This window comes from Pan troglodytes, chromosome 4 (assembly GCF_028858775.2).
Source record: "Pan troglodytes isolate AG18354 chromosome 4, NHGRI_mPanTro3-v2.0_pri, whole genome shotgun sequence".
Lineage (NCBI taxonomy): Eukaryota > Metazoa > Chordata > Mammalia > Primates > Hominidae > Pan > Pan troglodytes.
The window spans coordinates 52,526,000-52,552,885 of record NC_072402.2 but is presented as its reverse complement, the minus strand read 5'-3'; the positions used below and the strand labels follow the sequence as shown (position 1 = coordinate 52,552,885).

The window sequence follows — 26,886 nt, the reverse complement described above, 5'->3', positions numbered from 1 at the left end:
AAAAGTCTGCCTTTTAGTAGATTGTCAACTAGTAAATGTAGAAGAAATGATGGAATTAGAAAATTGTTATTTGGTAACTAGTATAGTAATAATTGGTTTAGGCAAAATTCATCAATGAATGCTTAAAGAAGTGTGTGAAAATTTGAAGAGGAACAGGCTATTTACTTAGTCTCAGAGCACCCCACAAAACACTTGTTAATTTTACAACAGAAAATCTAGCAGATAGTATCTTTAACCAAGTGAAAGAAAGTTAACATCACCAGCAATAGAACAAATCATCATCATGTGTATCCTGTCACTTCTGTGGTATTTCTGGAAAAAATTCATTATGCTAATCTAATCCTGAGGAAACATCAGACAAACCCAAATTTAGGGACATTCTACAAAGTAACGGGCTTGGATAATTCAAAAATATCAAGGCCTTGAAGGGCAAGGGAAGACTGAAGAACTGTCTCAAGTTGAAATAAATTAAAAGAAATGATGACTAGATGCAACACAAGATTCTAGTTTGGATTCTCAACCTGTAAAGAATATTGTTGTAAAAATGGGTAGAATTTTAATGGGATCTCTGAATTATATGGTGGTATAAAATCAGTGTTGATCTCCTGATTTTGATGGGTATACTGTGGCTTCATCAGAGGATGTCTTTTGTTTAATAAATACATACTGAAGTGTTTAGGGGTAATGGATCATTTGTCTGCTACCCAATCTCAAGTGGTTAAGGGGAAAAAAAATAGAAGTACATGCATGTGTGTATGTGTGTAAAGAAAAAGAGAGAAAGAGAATGAATGATAAGACAAATGTGTAGAATGTTAACAACTGGGGAATCTGGATGAAAGATACACAGAAGTTCTCTATACCACTTTTGCAACTATTCATCCTTCTCTATGTTATAATTTTTAAAGGATTCTATAGTAAAATTGCCAGACTCCTAATCCTGGCATTACAGATATTCTGTTGTTATACCCACAGCTTACTCTTTCTCCAGGTGCCTACATGTCTTCAAGGGGCTGAGCTTCAGTGACTTCATGTGGCAGCCACACTGGTATGCAGGAGCAGGCCCCTGCTTTGTGGGACCTAAATCTTACACAGTTTGGGGAATACCTTAAGAAAAAGAATATAAAATTGCAAATTCAAAATTGGCTATGAAAGTGAATATTTATTTAGAAGGGGCTCAAACAACTGAAGGACACTGAAACTCAAACTGCATTTGTAGCACAATAAATCTGTGTCTGCTGAAATGGTGAGATGGGCCAACTCCACTGTCTTAGGAGCTGTCCACCTGGAAGGAGCACGGGCTGAGCAAATGTGACTAGCTCTACGCTGGGCCTTTAAATGGAAATGCTCCTTCTCTTTCTCTATTGCTTGGAACTTTCTCACCAAGAGAGTAAAAACTATAGAGGTTTGGGTTTGGGCCTGGGGAAGAAAACGCCAAGAAGACTACTCAGCCTAACTCTAGTGTTGTTAAGTCATGAAAGCCTGCCTCCAGACTTAGCAAATAGACTAGAAAAAGTACAGTCTCATTACAGGCTGAATAGAAATAAAATGCAATGAGAAGCAAGTAAAAGGCTACCATATGGCCCAGTCTGGCTCTCCAGGGGACCATATCAGTTTTTGGTTGAACATCTTATGGTAATAAAGATTATGCATTGGCCTGGCCTTTTCGTCTATGTCTTTGAAAGCTCATGGGGTAGGGGTGGGGGCCAAGGGGAAGTTGTGTGTTGCACGAAAAGCTCTCCATCTCTTTCCATTAGCCACATAGCATCCCATAAATATCTACTTCCCATACTAGCCTGTGTGCCAAGACTGGGAAAATGGATGTCAATACCCCTTCCTCTCCAACCCTCCCTCTTATGTGGCAGCAACAAACCAACAGAGGTCTTCATTCTTACTAAGAGGGTATGTTGTTTGTACTTAGCTGGGCATGAAGGAAATAAACAGAACTGAAAAACAGAAAAAATGTAATTCGATAGTTGGACTGGAAATACTGCTCCCTCCACTAGGCATTTCACCAAGATGAAACTTGCTTCACTTTTATAACACAACCCATCAAGGAACTGAGACAGCTCATAATATTATCCATCATGCTATGGTAGTGTCCTTGGATGCTACAAAGGAACACACATGGGTAGATTGCCAATTTGTTATTTTTAGTTCTTGAAAAATTTGACTATGGGGGGAAATTTCAAGAAAATCACCCAGTCCCCAGCCTGTATATACAGCACTTAAAGCACATCTATCAGTAAGAACCGCCAATTACAGCTGCAGGCATTTGCGGGTGACCAAAGGATAGTTCCTGGCCTTCTCTCATCCATTCTCTCACATGGGCTTGTAGAAGAGATTTTATAGGAGTGTGGAGCCTGGCAGCTATGAGGAACACACTTTCTACCTCAAACCTCTGTATTTGTTCCCCTCTGGTGAAAGCATTCATCTCCCTGGTTTTCACAGGGCTGGCTCCTTCTCATGCTCCAGAACTCACCTCAGATTGCACCTCCATGAAAGAGTCTTTTCTATCGCCATATGGGAAGTTGTGCCCATCCCCGACAATCACCCTGTCACCTCACCCTGTCAGTCCAGCTTTATAACTTACCACCATGCATGGCGGTTTACTGTCTGTTGTGTTTATTTGTCCCATTCATCACTGTATTTCAGCCCAGCACAGGGCCAGGCACATAGTGGGTGCTTGATACCTTGTTAATTCAACAGCCATGAAAAAAGAGAAAAGCAGAGGAAAACAGAGATCCCCCAGATGGGTGGATGAAGAGTCAGGTACGTCATTTCTTTCAATAAGTTTTTTTCATACTGTTGGAAACTTTTCAAACTGTTGGAAACTTTTCAAACTGTTGGAAATTTTAAAGGGACTTATGATTCGAGAATGAATTCCAAAATAATTCTCAAAATGAGAGGGCACAGTTTCAACTTACTCATTCTCTCTCCAATTTGTTCAACTAATGTGAAATCTCCATGCACACACACACACACAAAAGAGTTGAGAGAGGATCAAAAACACTTTGCCCTGGTGCCTAAGAGGCTCAGTCAATTGTCAATAAGAACTCATGATGGACAATCTGTGGTGGAAAAGTTGAACTCATAATACAGAACTTCTGCCCAACTCCAGATACTCAAATCAACACCTGCTATGTGGCAGACATGATGCTAAACACTCTAACCCTAACTCAATTTTAATTCTGATAACCATAATGAGTGACTGAAGCAAAGTCTCAATCAATCAAGGTTTATTAAGCTAGCTTTAGGCCGAGTCCAGGAAAGACACTAGCCACAGACACATCTGTGGCTGTTTTTCTGAAAAGGTTTTCAGGAGGTTTAGTATTTATACATTTCCTTAAAGAGGGGAAGACATGTAGGAAGAGGGATAGGTAGCCAGTAAGGCAAACAGTTACATTCTTGTGAGACTAGTTATTGCCCAGAATTTACATAAAATAAGGTGAATGTTTGAAGAGAAAAAAGGGAGTAAAGGAAGAATCAATTATGCCAACATCTCTGGGTAGGGGAAGGAATGACTGATCTCATCTTGTTTTTGTTCTGCACCTGGGGAAACAAGCTTGTAATGCACACTATCAGTGTGGAAACAAATGGACTTTAGTTTTAGGAGCTAGACTTAGATTTAAACCTAAAGTTACAATTGGCATATCCTTGTTTAGGGGCGGGGCGGTGGGGCCAACAACAAATATACTTATGAATGATTTGTGGGGGCAGTCCTTTGTAGATGACTGAGGCCTTTTACCTTTCTGTGGGGATCTGGCTAATGAATAATGCTAGTAACAGCTATTCATTTGGAAGAGGATATTGCATAACTCAGCCTCCAGGATCAACCTCCCCTTTTGCATAAGGAGTCTAGGGGTCCTGGGATTTTTTTTACTGTCCTTTACAATTCCATTCTAGATTTTGCACATGGATTGTTAGAACTGATACCTACAATCCTGAGACTAGAGTTTAAAGTGATAGAATCCTGGGACTAGAGGCTATAATATACAATATAAAGGCCCTTTATTAAACAAGTATCCGCTCAACTCTGGAAGACTTGAGCAGGGAGTTATGAGACAGGTTACTTCAGGTTCTGGACACACTAACCTAGATGGAAACGGGCTACCCCAAGCAGTGGTCACTCCAGTCGGGTCTCAATGGGATGATCAGCTGATCTGAGGTTACAGTAGAGGGAGAGGGCTCCCTCAGGATATGAGGCCTCTAAACTCAGATTAGGACTTCCCAAGCCAGGGGAAGGCAATTACAAATCCAGATCCAAAAATTCATAACCAACAGGGGTGCAGGAGGACAAAGAACTACATCAAGATCCAACCTCTCCATGATCTCTGTTTAAGGACCTATGTCCTCTTGTTCCCCTTCCTAAAATCTCATTTTGTATGTTATGTGGGTTCACAATACTCAGACAAGCTTTTGGATAAGTGCTTGTTTTGGAGGCTTCACTACCCTAATTTTTTTTTGTTTTATACAGCACACTTACACTTCTATCCAAAAGGCCTAAAAACCATTGTTGCTTTAGAACTGTTGACAAAAAAAAAAATCAAACTCCATAAAATATTTAAAAAGGTTTATTCTAAGACAATATAAGTGACCATGGCCCAGGGAACAGTCTGAAGAGGCCCTGAGAAAGTGTGCCTGAGGTGGTCCGGTTACATTTTGGTTTTATACATTTTAGGGAGAGTGAAGTTACAGGCAAAGACATAAACCAGTACATGTAAGGAATACATTGCTTCAACCCAGGAAGGCAGGACATCTCAAAGTGGACGCTTATAAGTCATAGGTGGATTGAAAGATTTTTTGATTGGCAACTGGTTGAGAGAGTTAAGCTTTGTCCAAAGACTTGAAGTCAGTAGAAAAAAAAAATGCTTGAGTTAAGGTGTGCTGTGGAAGCCAAGGTTCTTATTATGTAGATGAAGCCTCCAGGTAGCAACCCTGAGAGAGAATAAATGGTAAATGTTTCTTTTAAACCTTAAAAGGTGTCAGACTCTTGGTTTATCTCTCCTAGATCCCAAAAAGTCCTGGCTGTATCAATGGGGATTCTCTGCAGATGTAAATTTCCCCCATAAAAGACAACTGTGGGGTCATTTCAGAATATGTCAAAGAAATACATTTGGGGGTAAAATATTTTTATTTCCTTCAAGGTCTGCTATCTGTCATATGATGATATACCAGAGTCATGTTGGAATTTGATATCTTATTGCCACAATGTGTGTTTTGTCAGTCTTAAGATCTCTATTTTAATGTTAATGTTGGTCAGTTGTGCCTAAACTCCAAAAGGGAGGGGGGATAAGGAGGGGTGTCTGACCTCCCTTCCTGTCATGATGGGTGATTCAGTTTTCCTGGTTTCTCTTGGGTCCCCTTGGCCCAGAGGGGGTCCGTTCAGTCAGTTGTTGGGGGAGGGGAAGGCAGAGCTTAGGATTTTATTTTTGGTTTACATAACCTAGAGCCGCAACAGAAAATTCATATAATAAATGGGATAACCTGACTGTCACTAAAACTTTACTACATCTCCAGATATATTATCCTGGTCCCAAAGATGGGGATATGACACTAAAAACTGCCAATGCAGAGAGCAGTGTACTACTTATCGTGTGTGTGTGTGTGTGTGTGTGTGTGTGTGTGTGTGTGTATGCAGAGGAAGGCAGCACAATAATGATAACAATCACTGAGATCCATTTTAAAAGGCACAGCCACAGTCTCAGGTGAGGTGCATTAAGATGCAGATTACTCTCTACAGGGGGTACAGTGCTACTAGCTATAGCTGAAACCAAGTTCTTATGATCTCATTACACCTTTGTTTCTTACTGCCTTGGTTGCAGGACCTCTAGCTAAACACATTGGGGCATCTGTTATTACCCCATGGAAAGTTAGAATGCTGTGGGAACCTAGGGTGTGCTTAAGAAGGTCATACTTTTTTAAAAGCTGCTGCTGCTGCCAATGTCTAAAACTTTACCTTATGACACCCAGATTTGTACAACACATTATTCAGAACAGTCCTTTAGCAAGAGAGCAGCAGTCTCCATTCTGCAAACTCTGTTGCTAGAATTTTCCATATCAATAAAGTTCCTAGTAGAAATCTCTGCCTTGGAACTCAGGACCCACCATCAATGAGAAAGCTTGCAATTATGAGGTATTCAGGCAAATACTAGATTTTAATTGCATTTAGTCAATAACATAAAATAAATCAATTAAATATTATTTGACCAATAATAGGTAATTTCCATTTTAGATTTAAATTTGATCAGTAATAGGTATTTAATCAATAATGGGGCAAAAATCTGTGGCCTAAACAAACTTTGTATACTGATTATTTACACAGCTTAAATTCACTGGTGAATTAGCAACTGTCCATTTACTCCATCTTATGAATAACTGGGCTCAAATAAGATCTAGAAGTTTGATGAAAACACCATTGCAAAATTATAACTGAGACAGTGAAAGAGATCTGACCTAACCAACTCCATCTTGCTTCTAACCTCCAAGCTGTCTTTGTTCATTCCTGGGTGTAGGGCTGAACTAACTTTGGGAGGAATTTAGTTTATAGTTTAGCTTTGAAACAAAGATGATAACAGCCCTTTCCCAAAACAAAACCCCTTCCTGCCTGGGGACTAGACTGCCTTTGTTGGACTGACAAATTGGCTAGAAGATTAGAAGTTATGGTTTAGGAGTCATACAGCTAGAAGCTACAAGATTCTGACCCTCCCCAAATTGCTCCTGGCGATAACATCACTATTGCAAAACCTAAGATCAGTGTTTGAGATATTTTGCAGACCCTACACTCGATGGATCAGCTGGCACCCAGATCAGTAAACTGGCTCATCTGCTCTTGTGGCCCCCAACCAGGAACTGACTCAGCCCAAGAGGACAGCTTCGACTCCTTAATTTCATCTCCAACCTGACCAATTAGGACTCCTGATTCACTGGCCCCCCTCTACCCACCAAATTATCCTTAAAAACTTCAATCCCCAAACTCTTGGGGAGACTGATTTTAGTAATGATAGAACTCTGGTCTCCTGCACAGCTGGCTCTGCGTGAATTACCCTTTCTCTTTTAAAATTCCCCTGTCCTAATAAATAGGCTCTGTCTAGGCAGCAGGCAAGGTGAACCCGTTGGATGGTTACATTGATGTCTAAGTTAACCTTAAGGAAAGTTAAACAGCTGTAGTAGAAATATTACATTTCCTAACAAACTCTCAAGTGTTTCTAAACAAATTTATTTTCCCTTTCTACTTTTTTCTCTTTATTATTTCATATAAATATTTTTGGTGGTGAATACCTTTGTAATTTAGTCTTTTGTTACAAAATATTCAGATGGGTCCATGACTGAATTTGAGGAATAATTAACATTCCCCAGAGATGATTCAAAGGACTTTGTGGCACCCCTTCTGAAAGATAAAATGGAAACATCTTTATTAGTGGAAGAATATTTGCATCTTGTTAGGCAAAAGCATAGAGTTGTTATTGTTGTTCTAAAGGGTATATACGGATGTTAAGCAGCTAAAGGAGTAGCTGTGACAAAAATCCAGCTATTATATTATTGCATATAATATATATGTATTAGTGTTGTTGTTGTTACCACTACTGTTATTATTATTACTATTATTATTATTTGAGCTCCACATCCACATTTCTGTACTGAGGTGGAGACTGCAAGCTACATTTCTCCTTCATCAGAGCTCCATGTTTGATCCTGCCAATAGCAGTACTAGTGTTACAGCAGGTATCTAGCCAGGCATGAGCAACCCCCACCAGAGATGTCAGGTGGCCATCAGGTGATGATCAGGCGGTTGTTACACTATTTCCCAGCACCAGGGAAAAGCAGTCTCCCAATATAGAAAAAACCTGAAACTGGTGATTAGCAGCTTCCTAGTAAGATCTCAGGAGTTGGGCAAGTGGGCTCAGGCATGCACACTAAGAGGCAAAATGGCAAAGTTTAACTGGTACATCACCTTCTAGGTACATGCAGCTGGTAAGGAAAGAACGCCTCAAGTAAGCATCCATACAACTCCAGTAAACACACTGCGCATGCTCCCCTCCCAGGTGCTAGCAGGCCACTGTGCATGCAGACGGCCCACCCCATGAGAGCAACCAGGGGAGAAGGGATGCAAGACCCCAGAAATATGCCAACATATAAAACCCCAAGTCAAAGGTCAAATAGTGCACTTGATCTCTCAAGTCACCCACTTGGCACTCTTCCAAGTGTACTTTATTTCCTTTCCTTCCTGCTCTAAAGCTTTTTAATAAACTTTCACTCCTGCTGTAAAACTTTTCTCCATCTTTCATTTTGCCTTATGCTCCTTGGTCAAATTCTTTCTTCTGAGACAAGAACTGAGGTTGCTGCAAACCCATATGGATTCACCATCAGTAACATACTTTGATGCCACGTTGCTCAGATATTCCCCCTAAGCGCTAACATACTTTAGTGCCACGTGACTCAGGTACATTCCGCTGCTAACATTAGGGAGGAATCGGAAGGCAGGAGGACCGAGAAGGCACTTGCTCATCCCTGCTTGCCCACTGGCTGTTCCTGCCAGCATTGCTCTGTCTGTCACCCTGCACCCCAGGCAGCAGAGGTTCGCTCCAGCTGCAGTCGTTTTCAGTTTTTTGCTTCTTCCCATACTTCCAGAATCAGCCTCATCACACCCCACTCAGTGGTGCCAGCAGCAACAGGGCAGAGCCACTGCTTCAGAGATCTGCACCCCAGCTACCTAGTGCCCCCTTCTCTGAGCCCTTGAGATGTAGACAGCTGCCAGACAGCTTCACCTCTGAGGCCCTGAACTAAAGCAGCAGCCCCCTCCTCAGAGGTGAAGTCTCAACTCTGCAGGGCCTCTCCTCAAAGTTCTAGGTTCTGATAACCGCAAACATCTCCCTTCTTGCGATCATTATCTCTGAATACATCAGTGTCCTCTTTCATGTTTTTTCAATACTGTAACACCTGTTAACCACTTTCTTATATTACATTTTCTCCCCTAAAATAGCTAGTGTGGTTTCTACTAAAAAAGGGTCATCTTTTTGACTGACCCTTGAATGTAATAGGTGTCTGCTAGGGGGAACAAAGACGAGGAGGCCATAAAGATTGCTTGTGATCAAATAACTTTAGGAAGCACTGAGTTAAGCAAAGTTTACAAAGGTTTCTCTGCAACAAGTCTCACCAGGGCCTGTGCATATGCTACTGGGCATTGTAAATTTCCAATGAGGAACATTTCTCAAACTTAATTAAGCAAGGAATCCATTTAGTGTGAAATATGTTATGAGATTAATGTTTCACAGAGCAACGGTCAGAAATGCTGGACTCAAGTAATAGGTCCTCGAAAAACTTCCAGAAAAACTTGCCTATTACCATTAGGAAAACACACGATATCTTACGTTATCCTATAAAATAGAAGGTACTTCCTGTAAAACAGACAGAAAAACCTGGTGGACCCACTATGATACATTCATTCCAGGCTAGGTCTCTGCAGACATAGCAAAGTGGAGAATAGAGGCAATTCTTTTAAAAAGAAAGTGCCAACATTTTAGTGAATATTCCAGATAGAAAGCTAAAAATTTGATCTTAAAGTATAGTGCTACACTCTGATAACAGTTTCAACTTAAGGATTAATATTTAATTTTCTTTATATTAATTTATTATTGCTAACTTCTTATTATGAGAATTCTATCCAGTCCTCTTATCAAGTTAACCATAGCATTAATCATCCAATCTCCTATAATTATGAGTTTCACAGGCTGAGAAAATGCCATTCTCCTTTTTGTAAGTCAAACACACAAAGGTTTACATGTTTAACATCAAAAGCAACTTGAGGCACAAAGGATCATTATACAGAGCCCTTTGTTGCCAGGTCCAGAGCCAAAATTAAGTAGGAAGTATAAGAAACAGTTCAGTGAATGTGGACATTGGGAAGAGGACTACTCATTGTCCTCTCTCATACCTGCATTCTTATCATAACTCTCTCCTTCTTCCACATTCATTCAAGGCGTTGGGGCTCAGAAATCAATAACCCAACAATACGGCATTTTGACATGCTAAACTGAAGACGAACCTTCAAGGTCTCTCTGACCTCCTCTCAAATCCTGTATCTCAATCCTCTGTCTCTCCCAGATCCCAGAATGAAGTTATTTCTGAAATTCCCTTATCTGCCTAAAGTGCAGAACTGCCAAAGAAGAAAATAATCACCTCTGGTCCTTTCCCTGAGAGTTCATTAACCGAATTTGTGTTTCAGAAGAAAGACCAAAGTCTGTCAACACACCTGGATAGACTTTTGTCACAAACCATTGTCTGCTTTGCAGGCCCAAGAGACTTTGTTCCAGGCCACTGTATGTTCTTCAAGCCCATTGAATTCTCCTAAAGATAATTTACAATCTCCTTAAAATCATTCACATTTCCTTATTTCCCTTTTCCCTAAGAAAAAGAGTATATAACCATCTGTACCCCTATTGCATGGTGGAGTAATCACTCTGATTTTCCCTTCATGCATGTTGATAAATATGTATACCTTTTCTCCTATTAATCTGCCTTTTGTGACTTGATTTTTCAGCAAACTTTCAGAGGGCAAAGGGGAATTTTTCCCTTGGGCCCTACAGAGGCCCATTTTACAGACCCAACTCAGGTGGCATTTCCACTGTGAAACCCTCTCCAACTGCTCTGGTCCATTAAGCTCTTCCTTTTCGGAACTCTGGTGGTGTTTATTGTTTACACCCCTGATTTGGGCACGTTATAAATGCCTTTACATTGTTGTTTACTTATAGACATAAATGCCGTGTCTCCACATTAACATAGACACTTTTATAGCAGGGACCATGGTATATGTCTACAGCAACTACATCACCTGAACAACATCTGAAAAGATATTTGTTTCTAGTTTTCAAATGTATCCATATGAAAAATAATATACACTTAATGCATAGCATTCACAGAGAAGGAAGAAATTAACATGGAATCCAGATTTCCGGGTCCTCAGTGGGTTATGAAGTTTATATGAACACCTGTTTTAGAAGAATTTCATGCCTTCTTTGTAATAAGTGCTGAGTAGATGGAAGTTGATGATAATGATTATTATAGAATTGGAATAGTTGGGATTCCCTGTGGGATCGCAAATGGAACCTGCTAAAGGTATGCTCATTAGAACACTATTTATTAAGTTCCAGTCATAGAAAGTATTGACAGAATTGTGACATGGAAAGAGCACTGATTTGGAATCAGAACTTGATTCTTTAAAACCTCCACTTACTCGTGTGGCCTTGAACAAGTACTTTACTTTCCTCAGCATCAATTTCTCTATTTATAAAACAAAGATAATAATGACCTCAAGCAGTTACTGTGGTGATTACATAAAATAAAGTGTTGGTTCATTACATATTTGACATATAGTAAGAGCTTAATAACTGGTAGTAGTAGCAGTTGCTAACATTTGCAGAGAAAGCTTGCACCCAGGTGAGTAGAGTGGACAATCACCTATCCAAAGTGAAGTTATTCACCTGCCTATTCCAGTGTTTAAATTCCAAACCAGAATTCATTCCCATGGGTTTAAGGATTATTCCCTATTAAAATGTCCAACACTTTAATCTACTATCTACTGTCAGTGTTTACTGCTTCGTAGGAATTTATCACCCTGAGAGCTAACCTTGATTCACTCTTTTTTTTTTTTTTTTTTTGAGATGGAGTCTTGCTCTGTTGCCCAGGCTGGAGCTCAGTGACTCCCTCTTGGCTCACTGCAGCCTCCGCCTCCCAGGTTCAAGAGATTCTTCTGCCTCAGCCTCCCAAGTAGCTGGGATTATAGGCATCCACCACCATGCCCAGCTAATTTTTGTATTTTTAGTAGAGACAGGTTTTCGCCAATGTTGGCCAGGCTGGTCTCGAATGCCTGATCTCAGGTGACCCGCCCGCCTCGGGCTCCCAAAGTGCTGGGATTACAGGCATGAGCCACCACACCTGGCCCTTGATTCACTCTTGTAGCCATGTACTAAGGCATTACTATGTCCCAGATCCTCTGCAGGACAAGAGGGAGATGAATAAAATGCTCATAAGCCTTTCTCTTGGTTGGTGGAAGTCTCACTGTGCACTTGCTTGAGAGAAAGTAGAGAAGACGAAGGGGAATGAAAGGCCCAGCAAGGCAACTAAACTGCTGAAAGGAGGGGCTGAAGGATTCCCGCGAGGGCCCTGTCTAATCTACCATGTGGCCTAGAAACTGCCCTGGCTGACTTAGAAGGTGAGAAAACAATGTATAAAAAAGATTTAGATGAATTATAAGGTATTTTAAAGCAAACTAATATCTGGCTTTATTGTCCAGAATTGTGGATGGTTTTGAATTCGTCAACAAGCTGTGCAGCCTCTGCCTGCAGCACATGGAACAGCGAGGCCAGAAGGAATGTGGGGACAGACATTTTGGCTTCCAGATGTCTTCTAGCTGTACAGGCACATCAGAAATTTGGGGTATCCCCTCCTCAATATGGTGAAATTTTCTTCTGAACAATAAAAAAATGGCTTGCTACATGAATTTTTTTTTTAGTAAAAGCTAAATAGTAGACCTATTTTTTTAAATGAACTGCTTTAGCAATTACTCTAAATGATGCTAATCATTTGCATGCAAACAATAATTAGAGAATTAAGCAAGCTGGGATGGACCTGTATTTGGCCCCACTTTCCCATCCATTTGTTTTGCATTTCTGTATATTTGAAAAAATACACAAGTGGATATCTTTAAAACAGTCTATAATTCAGATTTTCACTAGTGCACTCTGACTTTAATCCCCAATTCATCCAAATTAGTAAGGCTTAACCATAGTTTCTCAAAGCCTTTGGGATCTTACTTCAGTGTATCCACATCATTTTCTCCTGAATTATCTGGATTCATCCCCAAGTCCACCGTATAACTACAGTCCTCTTCCCTGCCCCCACTTCACTCAGGCTGCAGTTACATATTAAGAAATTTGGTACCACTGCTCCTACCCAAAGCCATTTCCTCCTTTCACCCAGAAGCTAATCAAGTTACGGCCTCAAATTAGAGTTAATCGCCTGACATATTTTATAATTTATGAGAGTGTTACATCTGATGTGAAGTAATCAAGTTTTATGATCTATGACTGCATTTGTGGTTTATTGACTCAGAGTTTGGGTATTTTGCTTCTAAAAATGGATTTAATATGGCCAGATTAGTTGGCCCTTTCTGCGAAGGCCATCCAGAGTCACTCCCCAATAGTCACAGAGTTCCTCCTAATCCCTTAAATATCCCCTCAATATTAAGGCTGATCCAGAGCTGCATGTGTGCTTCATCAGAATAATAACAGCAACAATTCCTCGTATTTGTATAATGCTTAATATTTTTCAAAGCACTGTTGTTAAATGTCATCCCCTCCCAAACCCGGTCCAGTGATAGGAAACTGAGAAGAATCTCATTTTCCTCATTAAAATAAAGTAAAAAAATGTTAATATCAGAGGAAATGGAGCTGCCAGTCCCTTGGTTCCACATTCATTAGCAGACGCCTGCTAAAAGTTGCTGAGCTTCCCATTGTGCCGAGCAGTCGTGGATGGTCACATCAGTCTTCTTCCCTCTCCTCGGTTGCTCCAGAGAGTCCCACTGCTTTCTCTTTAGCTCTCCCTCACTGATGGAGGGGTCATCTGTCTGGGGCAGGTGATGAGAAGCATCATGCCGGCTGCCTCTCCTCAAGCGGCCCCTGCCAGCTGTGATCAGTGTTACCAGGCAAAGCCCTCTCAACTGCCCTCTGAATCTGAAACCCTCCTTTGGGTTTTTCCTGTGCTCAGTGCAATCAGTCCAGAGATGTTAGGCCCTCGAAGTTGGCATAGACACAGTCATGATTTTTCACCTACTAAGTGGCTCTGGGACTTTTTCCAGTCCTCAAGATCTAACAAACCGCACTCTGCAATCACAGCTTTGCTGAAGTCCCGCCACCAGCAAAAGAAGTCAGAACAGGCTCGCCTGGTAGGAGCAGAGCCCACTGGGCTGCTGGGAAGCCTAGCAGAGAGAGCAGGAAGCAGGGCAGCTCCTGAAAGGCTGGAGCAGCATTCTACTGGCATTCACATTTGTTCCATTCTGGACATTACACTGTGTGTGTGACCGTGGCCCAGCTCCAGAGACTTAAAGTGGAGCACACATCTATGTGTTTTTGTGTTTTCCATCTTACTATCCCTAATCCAAGTTTCTTTAAGCTGTGACAATGCTTTAAAAATCTAAGCATTGTTTCAAGACGGTGCTACTCTATGAGATGCCTTTACAGAAGAGCTTTAACCTTATATGTCTTGCTCTCTTCCCTCTACAGCACCATTGGTGCACCTAAAATGTACCTGGGTGCCTTAACAATAGCATGAGCAATTGCCCACTCATCAGATTTCTGGCAGGAGATGTGGTAATCACTAGTGTCAATAGCAAAAGCCTTCTAGCTATCTGCCTTTCAGGTACATGGTGTGGCATACTTAACTGTTTGCTCTGATGTTAGGCATAGCATGGACCTACTTGGTTCAATAAAGAGACAGCAGAAGTGATGTGTGTCATTTCCAAGGGAAAGTCTCACAGCCAGACAATACTTTATCAGCCTGGGCCTGGGTGACTATGAGGAGCAGAGCCTCTGCCCACTGACAATGGACACATCCCATGAATAGGAAAGACACACATATTGTGTTATGCCACTAAGAGCTTTGAGCTGTTAGTTATTGCAGCATAAACTGACCTAACCTGACTACTACCTGGGTGGAGGAGGGACCAACAGGATCTGAAAACCAGCGCCCATCAACTCAGGCAGATGGTCCAGCATTGCAGGAATTTACCTGACCTCCATTGAAGAGGGGGTACAAATGAGCTCAGCAACCCTAATCTGACCAGACAAAGCAGCGGACAGTCACTGCTACCACTATTGCCACACGTCGAAATAATATGCAAAATGTGTGGCTTGCTGTCAAGATAATTCCACTTCCTGAAAGTCTCTCTCATTTTGGAGCGGGCATACATTACACATTTTCTTCACTATATTTTTCAGAAACAAAGGAAGAGAAAAAAGGATCCTGCCAAACAGCATTTATATTTAGCATGCACCATATGCACATGTGCGTTACAGAGTACAAAGACATGTGGCAGTCCCGCCAGATTGAAGTCAGCAGGATAGAGAGCAGGAGATATAATATACAAGTGCGAGACTCTCAGTAGTATAAATGGAGGCATTTCTGAGAACAAAATGGCTCTTTGTGTCTTGACTTCACAAGATTCTTCAGTAGCCACTTCAGAATATTCTAGGGGAGCCTAATCTTTAGATGCAAGGCCATGAGTGAAAGGAGGGCTTGGTGGGCAAAAGGTCTTTGAAGTGGAGTGCAGTTACTTAGGGCCCCTGCAGGTTCTTGCTAATCCACTTTACTACATCCTCCACTACGGAGCTCCATTTGGAATAGGAGGTTTTGTCCTCAGAGTCAAGGAGGGAGAAAATATTTTGAGGGAAAGATGGTGTCTACCAGCATCAAAGTCACACTTAGGAAAACCGAGCACTTCGTGATTATGAAGGGAGCATGAGAATGAACTGCTCAGGCCCTGAAGGGGGAACTGAATCTAGGACACTGCAAATAAGGTAGGAAAAGCAAGCATGTGAATACACAACTGTGTGTGGGAGGGTATTATCGCCATCCCATCAGCTTTAAACCAGCGGGTGAGTGAGAGAAGGAAAGGCCACTGCCCACTCCTGGGTGCCACAAGGAAGGGTTTTCCCTGAACATGTGCCTGGCTGTTCATGGCCCTTTACTCACACCACCCCTAGTGAGTTGGGGTGATTTATCAGGTTGCTGTATTTGGGAGGAAAACTGGCATGCTTAGCTCAGCAACACCATTCCTCCACCTGGCCTGCCCCAGCCCAGCAGTATGGTGACTTGGGTGGGTAAGTCTACCTATCAGTCTTGTCTCATAGCCATAAAGTCGCATCCTACCATCTGATAGAGGTAATATTTTGGTTCCAGATCTGCCTCTCCTATTCCTCAAATGATTGTTATTCCTTTTCTATTTTTTCTTCTTCAAACTATTCAGAATCATTGGTGGGTAACAGGTGAGACTAAGTGGATTTTTCCACCACTACCAACACACACACCCAAATGGAGTAACCAAGGTGGATTATTTCTTTCCAGGGCCTTAGTCCTGCTAATGGTGCATGTTTTGTGGTCAGAACTCAGTTATTCAAAGGTTACATCTTAGTGAAAACGTGGCATGTTCTTGTTACAATCTGAATATTTGTGTCCCCCCACCTAAAATATATTGTTGAAATCTTAAGCCCAAAGTGGATGTCTTTGGGAGGTGATTAGGTCATGAGGGCAGAGCCGTCATAGATAGAATTAGTGTCCTTATAAAAGATGTCTAAGGGAGCTTATTTCCTCCTTCTACCACATGAGGACACAGCAAGAAGGTGCCATCTGGCAGAAAGTGAGCCCTCACCAGACACCAAATCTGCTGGTTACCTTGATCTTGAACTTCCTCTAGAACTATAAGAAATAAATTTATGTTGTTTAACAATTTCCCATTCTAAGGGGTTTTGCTTTAGCAGCCTGAACAAGTTAAGACAGTTCTAAAGCAAAATTATCTACTCTTAGCTTTGGGGTGTTTTTTCAGTTCTAAGTATAAGAGTTATACCCATTTACATCTGATCTATAGGGTCTCTAATGAGCCTCTACTGAAAAAAAAGACTCCACCCCAGACCACCATCACAGATCAGACTTACATATAGACATGTGTGGGTTTATCCAATGTAGATCAGGTAAAAACAACTTCCTGAGAGAATATATCATGACGGAAGAAGAGAAGTTAGAGCCAGCAATCGATCCTGATTGCGGATGGTGAGTGCTGTTCTTCCAAAACGTACAGTGGCTGATATTGGAACACTTCTAGAAATAGCCTGCCTGGAGGCTTAGATTCACATTAGCAGAGAGGGGCTATGTGTGCAACTTTAAAGAATATATTAATTTCTGTAGTTTGGGAAGGGGGAGCTTAAGATACCTTGATCTGGAGCTTCCTACAGCTGAGCATAGCACATAGGAAGCATTTTTTCATCTCAATTTGCAAATAGAATAATAAGAATCTCCAGCCTTGAGGCACAGTAAGTATGATCCACTTTCACAGACACAGAGATTTCCAGTTCCATTGATATCTACATGGTAGACTGGCACTATCCAAAGTGACGGGCAGAGGTGTATTTAGCCCAGAGAAGCACTCTGTGGAAGAGTGACTCCTGAAGTTATGGAGTTGCAGCCCACCTAGACTGCATCATGCAACAGCCAGAGGTCATCTGTGGAGATATGAGAGCCTCCCTGGGGAGTCCCAGAAGAACCTGGGAGGACAGCACTTCCTGTCCCAGTTCTTGTATTCCTTGGAACCAGCCCAGTGGCACAACCTTAGCCTTTCGTAACAGTTTATAGGAAATTCACTGGTATCTATTTAGATCCAATTTAATGATTCCTTCTCTACTGATATTTTTCTCCCTTATACATTTTATTCCATCTTTGCTAAGAGTGGCCCACCTGCGCCACCCCCATGTTTGACTCACATGGTCTATAAAGCAGAAACCAGAACCACAAAGAGTCACCCCTTCCCCTCCCGCAGCCCTCTTTCCCCCACCTCCTCCATGCATCTCTCAACCCCAGAGGTGAAGCAGCATATGTATCTACTCAAAAGATAAACCATTTCAGGTCACATGTTCATTCTTATTCATACCTTTATAGAGGACTGACCTAAGAGAAAATATAATAAGCTCTTGCCCACATTATGAGAATTTAGAGACCCCAGTAAAAGCACCACTCACAACGCTTCCTTCCCCTTTACAAATGCCTAAAATTCGACTGCAAAAGAATCATTCATTTGGCCTTAAGCTTGATCCCCTAGTAGAATGCAAACAAGAGAATATGTATGGCAGAGACAACTGATAGCCTACCCAATATCCATTCTTTTCCATCTTCACATAACAAACTCCCAGTTTTATTCTGGATGGCAAGGTGCCCACATAACAAAACTAGGAAACCAGCCTCCTTTACAGCCATGGATGTCACATGACACAGTTCTGACCCATGTAGAAAGAATTCTTAAGAAGGGCTTCTAGAAAAACTCTTTAGGGTGGGCCGACTTAGCTGACCTCCTCCCTTTCCAACCTTCCTGCTTTCTCATGCATGAAATATAGATATAATGGTAGGAGCAGGGACCTTTCCCTTTTGGCCACAAGGGAAAGGTCAAGGTCATTAGAGACCTTGAGCCACTGTACCACAGCCATCAGCTATTAGTTCCCAAACCTCTCATTACATGAGAAAAATAAACCCTCATATACTGTGAAGTCCTCTTAGTTACGTCTCTTTTATTAGTAGTAACTGAATGCAATTTATGAGATGCATACATAAAGCATTACCAGAAGCAAGTTTCACCCTTCAGTGAGTAAATTTATCAAATCTTTTCCTTTAAGAAGAAAATATCCAAAGTAAAGGTTGGAAGGAGAAAGGAACTAGGCAGTAAATGCAATGGGTAAACTCTACCCCCTTCACATCCTTGGTAAATACTCAAATTAAGGCAGAATATTATTAGAATAAAAAAAGCAAGGTAAACATAAAATTACAGAACATGAATATACCCTCAAGGAAGCAAAAAATAGCCATGCAAATATACATTAAAGATAGGCCGGGTGCAGTGGCTCATACCTGTAATCCCAGCACTTTGGGAGGCCGAGGCGGGTGGATCACTTGAAGTCAGGAGTTCGAGACCAGCCTGGACAACATGGCAAAACTCTGTCTCTACTAAAAATACAAAATTAGCCAGGTGTGGTGGCACTCGCCTGTAATCGCAGCTACTTAGGAGGCTGAGGCATGAGAATCGCTTGAACCCAGGATGTAGAGGTTGCAGTGAGCCAAGATCATGCCACTGCATTCACACTTGGGTGACAGAAGGAGACACTGTCTCAAAAAAAATTAAGGGAAATTAAGAGGAGTAAGCCTTCTAGGCAAAATGACACGAATTCCTCCAACCCATCTATACTGCTTCTGCCAACCCTTTTTCAAGGAGACAGGAAAGGGTTTTCAGTCTCCAAGAAATCTTCCTTAGTCAATAATAGAACCTTTCTATATCCTATTATTTTAAAACCTTTCATCCTTGTATTTTTTAGTTGGCTGTTCTTATTATCAAATTATTCAAAACAGAGTTTTATTTGGCCATTTGGCCAGAATCCTCAAACTCTTGGTGATTTCTTGCGGCATTTGACCTGAAGTTACGTGGCCATTTAATATCATCACCATAATCCTCTCAAAAGCACATTTTTGGCTGGCTGTAGTGGCACATCTGGAATCCCAACACTTTGGGAGGCCAAGGCAGGAGGATCACTTGAGCCCAGGAGTTTGAAACCAGTCTCGGCAACATAGCAAAATCCTGTTTCTACAAAAAATAATAATAATAAATTAGCCCAGGATTGTGGCACATGACTTTAGTCCCACCTACTCGGGAGGCCGAGGCAGGAGGATCACTTAAGTCCAAGAATTTGAGGTTACAGTGAGCTATAATTGCACCAGATGGTGCATTTCAGTCCTGGTGCCAGAGTGAAACCCAGCCTCAAAAAAGAAAAAAAAGTAGTGAGGGGGCAATTTTTTTAAGGTAAACTTCCTTTAATCTACATCCAAGGTCATTTCCTCTGATCAATCGATGCCTTACCTTTTTTTTTTTTTTTTTTTTTTTTTTTTTTTTTTTGAGACAGAGTCTCGCTCTGTCGCCCAGGCTGGAGTGCAGTGGCGCAATCTCCGCTCACTGCAAGCTCCGCCTCCCGGGTTGACACCATTCTCCTGCCTCCGCCTCCCAAGTAGCTGGGACTACAGGTGCCCCCCACTATGCCCGGCTAATTTTTTTGTATTTTTAGTAGAGACGGGGCTTCACCGTGTTAGCCAACATGGTCTCCATCTCCTGACCTCGTGATCCGCCTGTCTCGGCCTCCCAAACTGCTGGGATTACAGGCATGAGCCGCCGCGCCCGGCCCTTTTTTTTTTTTTTCTTTTTTTTTTTTTTTTTTGATGCTGATTCTGAGTTAGGTTCCAGCTATTAGACGTCTAGTAAAATAACCATTAGGCACAAAACAACCCAGGTACATATTTCCGCCCTTCTCACACTGGAAGCCAAAAATAACACCCAAGTAGAATTTATACTTTGTAGCTGAAAAACAAGTCTATTCCTGAGAGGAATATTTGGCTAAGTGAGTATGGTCAACACTCCAATAAAGATCATTGGTTAGATCTATGGATTATCCATTTAATGAATTAAAAACCAAATCCTCAATTAATTTAATTTAATTCAAAATACTTTGGTTAGCATATATACACACTTTTGTTGAGTTTATTCCTATGTGTGAAATTTCTGGGCTATCAGATATGCATACATTAAATATTAGATACTAATAACAGGTTTCCAAGTATTTATACCAGTTTACATTCCCACAGCAACAGTAATAAATTTTTAGTTGCTCTATAGCCTCATCAATAATTGGGATGGTCACTGATTTTTTTGTTCGCTTGTTTTGCTTTGTTTTAGTACTTCTGGTGAACATGTTGTGGTCTCATAGTTTTAATTTGTGATTATGTTACACACTTTTTTAGTGTGTAATGATGTAAAACACCTTTTTCTTATGCTCATTCAGCATTAAGGTATCTCCTTAATACCTGTTCAATCTTTTTCAATGTTCAATCTTTTTCCATTTTCCTATTAGATCACATATCTTTTCCTCTTTTATTTTAGGAGTTCTTTTGATATTCTAGAAATGAGTCCTTTGCAGTATATATGTATTGCAATTATCTTCTATTCTGTGGCTTGCATTTTTATGTCCTTAGTGATGCCTTTTGATGAACAGAGGTTCTTGATTTTAATGAAGAGCAATTTGTCAAATTTTTTCTTTCATGGTTACTGCATATTGTCCTAAGAAATATTTTACTATCCACTAAGACCATGAAGATTTTCTCCTATGTTTTCCTTTAAAAGCTTAATTTTTTAGCTTTCACTTTCAAGTCTATGATTGACTTGGAATTAATTTTGTGCACAATGTGTGGTAGTGGGTCAATTTTCTTTTTTTCCCATATAAACATCTAATTTTCTCAACATCCTTTATTATAAACACATTCTTTTCTCCCACAGAATTGCAGTGGCACCTTTGTCCTAATCAACTGACTGTATATGTATGGGTCTATTCTGCACTCTGTGTGCTCTTCTTTTGGTCTATTTGTCCATTCTTGTATCATACCACACTGTCTTAATTACTGTCGTTTATTAACACGTCTTGAAATCTGGTAGTATATATATCCTTCAACTTTGTTCTTTGTCAAGTATGTCTTTGCTATTCTTGACTCTGAGTTTCCTATAAACTTTAGAATCAGTTTTTCAAGTTCCTCAACCAAACCTTCTGAAATTTTGATAGGGATTGTACTGGATCTATAAATTAATATAGTAAAAACTGACATGCTAACAATATTGAATTGTCAAACCCACAAACATAGTATAACCCTGAATTTATTTAGGCTTATTTATCTCAGTATATTTTGTAGTTTTTTGTAGCAGTCTAACATATCTTTTATTTGACTAATTTCTAATGATTTGATATTTTTATTTTATTATAAATTAAATAATTCCTAATTAAAATAGTTAATTATCTGTTGTCAGCATAAATACAACTGACCTCTATATATTGACTTTAGTAAATTCTCTTATTAATTGCCATAGTTTATCTGTACTCTTTTGTTTCCTATATGCAAATTGTGTAATCTACAAATAATGACAATTTCATTATTTCCTCTCTCATCCTTATGCATTTTACACCTACTTTTAGGTATTTTTATTGACTAGACTCTCTAGTAAAATATTGAAAAGAAGTGATGATATTATGCATCGTTATCTCATTCCTGATCTCACAGGAAAAGCTTTCAATACTTCACCATTAAATATTATATTTACTGTAGATACTTTGTAGATACCTTATCATCAGATTAATTATATAGTTGTACCACAACACAGTCACAGAACTGTTCAGCACATCAGTATTCTTTAGAACCAAAAACTAGAAGCAAACTGAGGACTCATCAACAGTAGAATGGACAGATAAATGTGATATATCCATACAATAGAATACTATACAGCAATATAAAAGGATTCTGTACCCAACAGAATCAATGGTGATTCTTACAGACATAATGCTCAGTGAAAGGATGTGTGTACCTGCTTCATGTAAACCAGCGTCCTTCTGAACCAGGGCACAGCTGTCCTCCTGGGATTCCCCATAGTCCCTAGATCCCTTTGCCTTCTTATTCTCTTTCCCCATGTATTCTTCTTTCTTGGTTTACTCCCCTCTCTTAGTGGCCCATGTTCCTCAATAGTTTTCTTAGAAAATACGTGTGGAAATTACATTTTTTTAGATCTTACATATATGAAATGTATTTATTCTATATTTTTATGTGATTGGTAGTTGGGCTGGATATAGAATTCTAGATTGGAAATCATTTTGAAGGCATTATCCCAACAGGGTTGCTTCTGAGACATCAGAAGAAATTCTGATTCCTGATACTTTGTACATGACCTATTTGTTTTCCTCTTCTCTGGAGATATTTAAGATTCTCTCCTTACCCTCAGTGCACTGAATTTCCCAGTAATATGTTCCTTGCAATCTGGAAGAGCCTACCTAGCACATCCTACAATAGGCAACATAGAGCAAATAGCGTAAATTAGAATTTCAGCACAGATTTTTGCCACCCTCTACAGGTATTTAGGAATATACCAACTTCTGATTTTTACTGCATTTTTACTAGTCTTGTTTCTTTTGATCATTTCCTGGTTGTAGTAGCTTCTAAGCCCCCTTTCCTTCCTCACAAATCATTGAATTGCAAGGAAAGAAAAACTTTGCAATTACTTTTCACTCCTGCTTTTATTTCCCACAATGTGTTTTCTGTCCAAGTGATTGTTCCATTTTCTTCCTTTTATCATGTTTTTTAGGGAATTTGGGGAGAGGATGTTACATTAGTTAGGACTCAGTTGTAAGAGGTAGAAATCCAGCTTGAGCTAGCTTGAGCCAAAAAACAGAGAGGGAGGAATTTACTAGGAGGATATATAATCAAGCCACAGGAAATACAGATTTTGTTGGGCTTTAGAAACAACTAGACCAGGGGCTGAACATCATCTAAATCAAGTATCTACCTCCTGTCTCTGATTTTCTCTGATATCTTTATTATTTTCTCTTGAAGTTTTATCTACATAACAAAAAAATATGGTCACTAATAACTCCAGAGTTCTACAACTAATGACTTTGACTAGCAAAGCACAACTTAGGTGCCCAGTTTTAGATCAATTGACTACAGACAGGGAATTAGGGTCACAGCACAATAATGCCAACATGTAGATAGTAGGGAAGGAGGACAGCTCCCTAATTACAGGTGCTGGTGCTCAGCAGGCAATCCCATAGATGTTTCTTATAATAAACCTTCTTTTCAAGATGTAGGATATAGATGTTGAGATGATGCTTACTGAAGAAGTATCACGCTTCTCTGAGATACTGTGGCCAAATCCTCCATGTGACTAAATGATATTTTGGCATCCAGATCCTACTGGACACAATGCATAGAGAATAGACACCCCAGGCCAGGAACTAGGTTAAATCACTAATATCTGTTTTCCAAATTCATATTGAAAACTCAGTAAATATTATATTTGTGATAGTAAGTGCCCTACTTAGTAAAGACTAGATACAAACATACAGATTTACCTTAATGGACTTGATTAGTAACTAACCAATACCCAAATCCACAGATAATTTCCCCCCAAACTTCTGTTTCACTGGCTGTGTAGAGTTGACTCAAAAGGCCCAGATAGAAAAGAATGTCTATTCCTTAGTGGACACTGAGCTCCCTGAATATGTTATAATTTCATGCAGGACAACAGAGACCTTCAAAAACTTTAACTCCAACATTAATAAAAGCAGAAGGAATACGATTTTGTGTCACACTTCTTTTACTCATTGTAATTGGAATGCTGGGTTCTTAGATCTTTCTGAATTCTTTTCTGCTTCTCTTAGCATTTCACTCACCTTTTGCTTTGTTCTTGATTCTCTTTTAACTATTGCTTTCTCTTTTTCACTGCTAGCTCTCTTCAACTTTTTGTTGAGATGGTTATCTAAGTGAAAAACAGAATTTCTTCTAAAGAAAGCAAAACTCCAACTTGCAGTTGTGAAAAGTATTTTACACTATTTTTGTATAATTACTTTCGTTTTCTGTAGTGGAGCAGCTGAGAAAAATTGCTCTAATTGTGTAATTTTCTGCAACTACTCTGGGACAAAAATCTTGGTAATTGGATTTTTTTAACTAACAAGTTGTCACAATTGGATAGTTCTTAAACTATTTTGTGCTTATGCTTCAGAAATTTTCAGTGGATGTACAGTATATTTTAAATGTTTTGCATCAGCTCGTGGTCTCAAATTTGATTTATTTTAACTTCGAATTTTAAAATAGATTGACAACTCTGATTATACATTGTCTTCACTAAACGGACCTTTGCTAAGTTTCCTAGCATGTTAGTCCCCACCCCACACTCTCCTGTTGCCATGGGAGCAGAAATCCTGGCATGTGCAGCTCCAGCTCCCGAGTGGCTCTGTTTCCCAGAGTGCTTTGCTGTTACTATGGAAATGACTGCCCATTAATCTTGCTGTCCTTTTACTACCAAAGCACCTTTAACTGTCTCAAGCAATCAAGTGATGTTACCTACAGCAGGGAAAGGAAGGAGAAGACTGCTTCCCATTCTACAACTGCAGCACTGATTTTAATCAAGATTTAATCAGGGAGCAGAGAGAACTAAAGCTACTCTAACAGCTCTTTTAAAAATATATAAAGCAGGATCCTTCTTGATACGCAGACAGGTGCCCTTGTTCATTCCCTTGTTTGAGACCTCTGAGAAAACATACTATGTATTTTTAAAGCTACATTTGTGTTTCATAGATATTGCAAAACAGCACAATGGAATCAGAACAAGTGACCACACATTTTTACTGATGAAAAGAATGTAATGCTTACTACAAATTTTCTGAAGAATGTGTTTTTAGGAACAGTCATGAAAACTACCCCCAAAAAATCGCCCTGCTGACTTAAATGAAACCTTATCATCCTATGGAACTTGAGGAGCAGTAAACATGAGTCAAGAGAAAATTAGTTAATGAGTTAAAGATACTTTTATAAACTTTGCATTTTTCTTCTATTACAGGTTAGGCATCTATGAAATTTTAAATTTGACTGTATGGTAATTCGTGCAAAATGAAAGTAGGACTTACTGGTAATTCTAGAAGAATTTTCCAAGTCACCAGAAAGAGTATTTAAAACAAATCTTGGCTGGCCCACCCTGAATCTGAGAGTATCACTGGAAAGATTAGACTGGTTCCGAAACATGACAGATGCCCAATAGCTGATTTTGGAAAATAGGAATATTTAAGTGGTATCAATATATGGGGCATGTGGGGGAAGGATCTAGTTGATGCCTGCAGCACAAAAAGAGGCTGATTTTGCTCTGAAAATAATCAAATGGTATTGATGTTGGGTGAAGAAGAGGGAAAAATCTTGGTGGGGAAATCAACACAAAAGACCAGGAGTATCCCTACCTTTCTAAAGAGCCATAGAAGGCCAGGTGCAGTGGCTCATGCCTGTAATCCCAGCACTTTGGGAGGCTGAGGCATGGATCACTTGAGGCCAGGAGATCGAGAGCAGACCGGCCAACATGGTGAAACACTGTCTCTACTAAAAATACAAAAATTAGCTAGGCATGGTGGCAGGCGCCTGTAATCCTAGCTACTCTGGAGGCTGAGACAGGAGAATTGCTTGAACCTAGCAGGTGGAGGTTGCAGTGAGCCGAGATGGCACCATTGCACTCCAGCCTGGGTGGCAGAGCGAGACTCTGCTTCAAAATAAAATAAAATAAAAAGCCACAGAAGAGGAGTGATCATGACTTTGAGCAATCTACACAAGGTTGCCTATTGCTTTGGCCCTCTGCCCTGCTGGAAGGAAGAAAGGGAGGGAAGGAGAGAGAAGGGAAGAAAGGAGGGAGGGAGGACAGGAAGGAAGGAAGAAAGAAAGAAAGGGAGGGAGAAACAGAGAAGGGAAGGAGAGAGGGAAAGAAGGAAGGAAGGGAGGAAAGGAGGAAATTTTAGGAGATTTGTTCAAATGTCTGATAGGAAAGAATGTATGTCCATAAGCTCACCACTTATACAAAGGTTAGGAAAGCTTTCCCAGAATAACAGATCATGGAGATAGATTAAAATGAGAGGAAAAAAAAATCAGATTGGTTTAAAACCATCAAAAAAATGTAAAGTGGAAGCTTTTAGCATTTGAACATCATACTATCATCAATCAGCAGCCTGATTGGTTAAGCCTGAGTGCTCTGTCATCCCCTCAATGGTATGTTTCCACTCCGTTTTGGATTAGTTCTAGGATTGCTGTGACAAAGTACCACAAACAGGGTGTCTTACAACAACAGAAATTTATTGGTTCACAGTTCTGGAAGTTAGAAGTCTGAAATCCAGATATGCACAGGGCCGTGCTGCCTCTGAAACCTGTAGGAGAGAATCCTTCCTTGCTCCTTTAGTTGATGATATTGCCAGCAGCCAATGGCATTGCTTGGCATGGAGATGTATCACTCCAATATCTGCCCCCATTATCGCATGGCTGACTTCTCTTGTGTTTCTCCACATCTGCTTCCCTCTGTGTATTCTTGTGTCCAAATTTCCTTCTACCAAAAAATACACCAGTCACATGGGATTAAAAGCCCATCCTTCTACAAAAAACTCAAACAAATTTACAAGAAAAAAACAAACAACCCCATCAACAAGTGGGTGAAGGATATGAACAGGCACTTTTCAAAAGAAGACATTTATGCAG

At 40.3% G+C, this 26,886-nt stretch overlaps 1 long non-coding RNA gene across 2 annotated transcripts in view; it reads right to left on the bottom strand.

Annotated features, from left to right (window-relative positions):
- The window catches only part of LOC134810075 (uncharacterized), a 205,794-nt gene that overhangs the window by 28,768 nt on the left and 150,140 nt on the right, over window positions 1–26,886 (bottom strand). Inside the window, exon 4 of one of the 2 annotated variants that reach the window (XR_010157228.1) lies at window positions 24,057–24,142. The exons of the other annotated variant lie outside the window; for it this stretch is intronic. This is a non-coding gene — a long non-coding RNA (uncharacterized LOC134810075). The remainder of the gene's footprint in view (window positions 1–24,056; window positions 24,143–26,886) is intronic. 2 annotated transcript variants of the gene reach the window in all.